Below are 7,387 nucleotides of genomic sequence, written 5' to 3'. Positions count from 1 at the left end.
AGTTAAAACTTAACAGGTTGGAATAGTCGGTTTACGAGTACAAGATACGCGGTAGCTCCAGCGCCAGCTATACGCGGTGGCGTATAATTTTTCATGTACTTGCCGTCGAGACGCTACAGCCCCTCTAGATTCAAACACGGTGCGAACACAAGTGCTCGTTCCAAACTCTTTTAAACCACAAATCTCGCCCTGATCCACCATCTTCCTCTTTTTTATGGTATTCGACAAAACGAGAAAATTATTTAGTTTTATCGGGATCCATTCAAACATATTGTAATTGTAAATAACGGTCATTTTGACATAAAACCAAACGTATACATACGTATGTGTCGATATCCCACAGAATTAACACTGGAATTCAACAAACTCAACAAAATTTAGAGGTAAAAATATAAGGACCACTCACGTATAGTAAATGTATAAATAAATACAAATTTCAACTTCCAAAAGTCTACTAATAATTAAACATACAGTTATATATCGCATAATCTTGGGTGTTCTTTCAGTTCCAGCAAAAGCAACCGGACAAGTTCTTCTCGGTGAGGTGGACATTGCTGTTCAGGAAGATGGTTTCGATAAATTTACAACGGAGGAACCCTTTACAAAAAAATGCATCGTCAATGGAAACGCATATTCTCACAGTCAGACGGTGCGTAAACAAACGTTTCAATTTCGTTTTAATATTTTCATTATTTCTGCTTGAATAATTTGTATGATTACTAAGTCCGAATCCCAATCGTGCTATGGAGCGATGACAACGTTATTTATTTTCATATATTTCCCAGAATAAAATACGTGGAACAGCTTTGATAATGCTTGCTTACATGTGGATTGATATCGTATCTGGCAAGCATTTCCGTGCCATCGATCGAAATGTTTACACGTGCGTTCCCGCATTGAGTTCTGAAAAATACAAGGGAAATCAAATTTCGTGATATGCACGGTGGTACTGTCTAAATAATCCCCTAAAAAAATTCAAGAAAGTAGAAAAAAATGTGAAATCGAACTGAGCAGCCAGTACATGAAGGTCCTTTTCAGTAAAGTGCAAGGTGACACTGTGTAACATGATATCAAATTCGGTGCTTTCCAACTATGTGCAGCTAAAATGCTGTGTTCAACAGTGCAGACGTTCAGACCCTAATGGCAACTCATGTAAGCTTACTGCTCTGCACTTTGGCGGTGAAATGAAGAAGCTAAATAGTGTATCAACCATAAATTGAGACTGTTTAGACATTTGCCTAGATCGTGGCCTGGAAGTCAAATGCTTGGCGTGGTCAGGCAAAGCATTCTCAGATCATCAATACCCATACTTTCTCTCTCGCAGACTTTCACATAATTTGTCAATTTAAAACTTTGACAATATGAGTACATTTTCATTTTATTGTGTTTCAAAATATTTCTAAGGATACTCATTGACGCAGATACCTCTCCCCTCACAGGCTTTCAGATAATTTGTCAGTTTAAAACGCTGACAATATGAGTACATTTTCATTATTTTACATTTTAAAATAATTCTTATTCATCAAAACCTTGACCTTGCCTGGCCACGCCAAGCATTTGACTTCCAGGCCACGGACATCTAGGCAAATGTCTAAACAGTAGTAGGGCTGTTCAAGTACCCGAAAAAATCAAGCCGAGTTGGACTCGCTCGAAGTCACGAGCCGAGTCGAGTACTTGAAAAAACCGAGTAGCTTGAAAGATTCAGGCTACCTGAAAGAAACTAAGTAACTTGAATTTTTCAAGCTACCCGAATAGAACCGAGCGGTCCGAAAAAACCAAGCAGCCCGAAAGAACCGGACAACTCGAATGGTTTCAGGCTTTTCCGAGTACACATGTTAGTCCGCCGCCGGCAACAATGGTATTATAAAAACGACGTAGCAAACTAGACCCAAAGAAGGTCGACCATCATTTTCCGTATTTCTTATCGGATCTTAACGAATGTATTACCAATCGATTTCTTATGTTATCCCGATGAAAATGGTACCAGACACGATACAATTCGGATTATTTAGAAGGAAATTATACGAAAAAAATGATTTGCACGCTTTTTGTCTATCTTCGTTAAAAATAGTCTGATTTACATAGTGTTTAATAGCGTGGTTTCATCAGGAAAACGTAAGGAATCCATCGGCGTTACTCCCGTAATAATACGATGCATATGAAGTGAAATCGGGTGATTACTGAAAGCCATAAACCAAGGGTTGAACCATCCAAAGCGCACGTGTGCCAAATTTAACCCACGACGGACCTCAAAGGGTCCGAGCATTAAAGTGTAAAATGTTTGTCATGATATGTTCACTTTTTGTTGTGTTGTATAAAATTTAAAGAAATAAATTGCACTACTGAATTTCTGATGTTATACTGATGAAAATGGTACCAAACACGATATAATATTGATTAATTTTAATTATTAACAAGACAAGCGTATAATTGGAAAAAAATTTTTCTTTAATTATTCGTGTACTATAAATTCTACAGACCACGCTGTTACACATCAGAAAAATCTTTTCATCTGTCCATTTTCTTATTTTCTCATTATTTATATTTGTTACAAGACTCTTTATCATGCGTTCTGTGAACGTATGAACTGTATTCTAATACAATAAATTGTGCATTAGCAATAGTTGATCTCTGTATTCATTTCTCATACCTTCTTTAATAAATTTCTTGCAATGAGACAACCTGCAATGGGTTCCGTGTACTTTTGAAACCTTAAAGGATTCAAACTGATCGCCTATTTGCTATATTATTGTAATCACTTTATCAATAACATTTAAATGCAACAAGACTTTCTGTCATGTATCGTGGGTACTTTTGAGAAATTAAAGGACTAAGTCTGACCTCTCTTTTTCTATATTATTGTAATACAATAAATTATGTGTTACAAATAGTGAATCTCTGTCCATTTTCTCATTATTTAAATTTCTTGGGACTAAAACTGATATTGCAATACGATAAATTCTGCGTTACAGATAGTGGATTTCTTTTTTCATTTCTCGCTTTATCTTTAACATTCGAATTTCTTGCAGCAAGACTTTCTGCCACGCGGTCTGCGTACTTCTGAACTTTATTCTAATACAATAATGTTGGAAATCCTACTTATATTTTTCTCCTATCATACATCGCCTAGCTAATACAGTATTTTCCTTTGCCTTCTCCAATTCCTAAAACCTCAACTTTCACTTTTCCACCAGGTCTCTGTTCGTCAAGAACTTATAAATTTCCCACCCCCAAAAACCTTTTTCCCACGCCAATCGACCTTGCTCACGGTCGCCCACGATCGATTCTTCAGATCTTTCCGGGCAGTCAACCGAGCTACTCTAAGCATATTTTAATTGTTAGTAACCTAGAGTAAGAAATAAAAGTATTAAATAAATAATTTGTTAAGATTATTCCTTTTCACTTCAATCTGGTTCTCCAACAAAAATTTGGTGTCAGCAGTGGGATATAGATCGGCACTTGCGTTAGCAGTGGCATTTTTGAATACGCAGATTCAACCCTGTGCGTGAGTGGCAATTTTAATTGCGAAGCTGATTGGATTATCCGAGGAAGTTCTCAAACAAGAAGAAGCAGCACGGTAAGTACCGGAATTTTAGTATTCTTTCAATATCAAATATTTGCAAGGCCAATATTCAATCTCCACCCTAATCATTTGAATCAAGAGATCTAATCCTGTTGTTTGACAAGTTGTTCTTAAGAATTCAATTTCAAAATGTCACCTCCGACATCTTCAGTGCAAGAAACGGAGAAACTTAGTTTAGAGTTTTTGGTTCGTCTAATTCCGGATAATTTTGACGGTGATAGATTAAAACTTCGGAGTTTCATTAAACAGATTGATGCCGTGTTTGAATTAGCCAAACCAGAGCAATACGCAGCATTGCTATTATTCGTAAAAAACCGCATCATTGGTAAAGCCAGAGAACACGTTGACGTTCATTGTAATTTAACCACTTGGGACGAAATATTGGGGTTATTAATGCGTTTATATCAAGATAAGAAATCAATTGACCAGATGTTTGAGGAATTGAGCAGCATCCGGCAGGAGCGTAACGAGAACATCTCCCAATTTTATGAAAGGCTAGAAGATCTGTCTTCAAAAATTTTAGTAACGGTACATGTAAACAGTTCAAACGATAACACTTTAAGAGGGCGTTTAACAATGATAGAAGAACTAACTTTGAATAGATTCATATACCATAGCCACCCTTCTATATCACAAATGCTAAGATATTGGCAATTCGACAAGATCAATGATGCTCTTACAGTCGCGGTTGCAGAAGAAAAAGCTCTCAGATTACAATACGATAATTCACAAACTCGCAGCTGTAGAATTTGTTTAAAGAGCGATCACACTACTAGAGATTGTTACCAAAATAAAAGTTGTAATAATTCATTTCAAGCTCCACGTGCAATCAATTATAGCAATCCTATTAGACCAGCAAATTCACAAGGTTACTATAAATCTAATGAACAATTTCGGAATACATCAGGACCAGTTAATTATTCTAATCAACCCGTAAGATATCAACAAACACCTCGAAACAATCAAGTTCCAAATACTGCCATTAAACAATGTAATTATTGCAAAAATTTCGGTCACCTCATAAATGAATGTCGGAAAAGGCAATACAATAATAATCTTCGACGTCAGGGCTCATCGTCAACTGTTAATAACACTCCTGTTGTAAATAATAGGAATGTCTATTTTCAAAATCAGGATTTTCACAAGGTTCATCACGAGAACAATCCGCCCCCATGCACATTCCAATCCGAACTGACACATGCTCCAACAGTGGATCAAATCACTCAGGAATCCAACAATTTCCTCTGTTGAAGAGTAACTATTCGTCCTACGAGGGAGATTTAGGTTATGTTCTATTCGAGTCCAATTCTTCAAAGTCTGAAGATAAAATTCTAAAATTTTTATTTGATTCTGGCGCTTCGGTCTCTCTCATAAAAGCATCTAGCCTTGAAGGGTTCAAAATCAAAAACTCAACAACTTTTTCATTAAACGGTATTTCACTTAATTCACCTATCAGCACTCTAGGAGAAACGGAAATAAAACTCAGAATTCAGAATAAGGAAATTGACATAAAATTCCAACTGCTTTCAACAAATACTAATATACCGTTCGATGGTTTAATCGGTACTAATTTTCTTAAGTCTCGTAATTGCAAAATCGACTATTCAAATCTAACTATTTCAATTTCCCCAATTCCATTTCCTGTACCGATTTACCTGAACGTTACACAACCTTCTACTTCGTTTATCTTATTAAGGCCTAGATTAAAAACAGTTGTCAAGCTAAATGTCTCAAATCCTTTAAAATTAACAGAAGGAATTATTGCATCACAAGAATTAGACGATGGATCGGTATTAATTCCTAATGCAATTGTAAAGGTCGAAGGTCAGAATACGTGCATTATCACGGTCATAAGTACCTCATCCGAACTAAAACAAATTCCAATCCCTCAACTCTCGCTTGAGCGAATGTCTAAACACGCTCGAATTTTTAAATTAGCCCCAGGTCAAGGAAATAATCAATTGGAACAAAGATTAAAAGTATTGAATGAAAAACTCAACCTTGATCATTTAAATTCTGAGGAGCGCAATTCCATTGAAAATTTATGCAGAGAATTTAATGACATTTTTCATTTACCTACGGATTTATTGACTTGTACAACCACAATGTCTCACAATATTGTAACTAGCGACGAACAACCAATTCGCGTAAAATCTTATACATATCCAGATATTCATAAAAATGAGGTCACCAAGCAAATCGAAACAATGCTACAACAGGGTATAATTAAACCGTCTGTTAGCCCCTAGTCTAGCCCTTTATGGGTTGTCCCCAAGAAAGCGGACGCCGCAGGTAAACGGAAGTGGCGTATCGTTATTGACTAGAGAAAGTAAATGAAAAGACAGTGGGAGACCCTTACCCGCTTGCAAATATTGAAGACATCCTCGACCAGTTGGGCCATGCCTAGTATTTTACAATTTTAGACCTAGCTAGCGGTTTTCACCAGATCCCAATGGATCCTCTCGACAGTCCTAAAACTGCTTTTACAACACCTCAGGGTCAGTTCGAATTTACTAGAATACCATTTGGGCTTAAAAACGGGCCTGCACGATTTTAACGATTAATGAATGTAACTTTAACGGGATTAATAGGAAAAAAAATTAATAGGTTTTGTTTATCTTGGCGATATTGTTGTGTATGCCGCAGAGTTACCAGATCATAACCGAAAACTTAAAAACGTATTTTCCAAACTTCGTGAGAACTATCTTAAATTGCAACCGGACAAATGTAACTTTCTGCAACACTCGTGCGAATTTTTAGGTCATGTAATTACGGACAAAGGCATTCAACCGAATCCAAGAAAGGTAGACGCAATCGCAAACATGCCGCGACTTCAAAATCAAAAGCATATAAAAATGTTTTTACGAATGACCGGGTATTATAGAAAATTTGTTCCAAATTATTCTTATCGCTAAAACTCTAACACAATTATTAAGGAAAGATATAAGTTTTGTCCTTATTTGTATGGTCGAAAGTTTACAATTTTCACCGACCATCGACTCTTACAATGGTTATTCAGTTGTAAAAATCCAACTTCTAAGTTAGTTCGATGGCGATTAAGACTAAGCGAATATGAATATGATATTAAATACAAGCCAGGTCGTGTAAATTCCAATGCAGATGGTCTCTTTAGACTCGTTTCAAAAAATAATCAAGGTCAAGAATTCGTAAATTTAGCTACCACGTTAACTTATCAGGACTTCATTAAATTTCATTACACGAATCAAAACGTAATAATTTACGAAAAAGAAAATGGCCCCTTAGTCAAAATAACGGATCCCATCGTGTTAATATGGTCACAAGACTTAGATGAAGCTAATCCCTATTCTGATTATGTTACGCTCAAATTTTGATATAACTAGTCTTAATCTAGTCAACCCAAGTATTAATGGAATAACAGAACTAAAAAATTAGAAGCAAACTCTTTATTTAGTTTTTCCGCTTAATCTGCATTTTGATGGACTATAATATAAAAATTTTTGAAACGTTATTAAAATTGAAACAGCTCATCAAAGATAACAGTAGAAAAACACACTAACATAAAGAGTCCACAATTTCACGAAATGATTAAATTCATATTTATTCAAAATAAAGTTAGAATACATAGTACCGCAAAAATTACCCCCAAAAATCACGACGAAATTAAGAAGATTTTGGAAGAAAACCATGATAGCAAGTTAGCGGGACATTATGGTTCTTATAAAACATATTCCCGAATTAAGGAAAATTATTATTGGCCAAACATAAAAGGTGATATAAGGAAGTACATCGAGTCCTGTCATTCGTGTCAAATAAGTAAAACGA

At 35.8% G+C, this 7,387-nt stretch overlaps 1 long non-coding RNA gene across 1 annotated transcript; it reads left to right on the top strand.

Annotated features, from left to right (window-relative positions):
- Positions 1–525: 525 nt before the first annotated feature.
- Positions 526–2,244, top strand: LOC128888138 (uncharacterized). The gene is made up of 3 exons (XR_008460192.1): positions 526–649; positions 786–1,094; positions 1,127–2,244. It is a non-coding gene; the product is annotated as an uncharacterized LOC128888138 (long non-coding RNA).
- The last annotated feature ends 5,143 nt before the right edge of the window (positions 2,245–7,387 follow it).

This window comes from Hylaeus anthracinus, unplaced genomic scaffold (assembly GCF_026225885.1).
Source record: "Hylaeus anthracinus isolate JK02 unplaced genomic scaffold, UHH_iyHylAnth1.0_haploid 11989, whole genome shotgun sequence".
NCBI classification, from domain to species: domain Eukaryota; kingdom Metazoa; phylum Arthropoda; class Insecta; order Hymenoptera; family Colletidae; genus Hylaeus; species Hylaeus anthracinus.
Note: the sequence above shows the minus strand (reverse complement) of the source record. Positions and strands in the feature narration are given on the sequence as shown.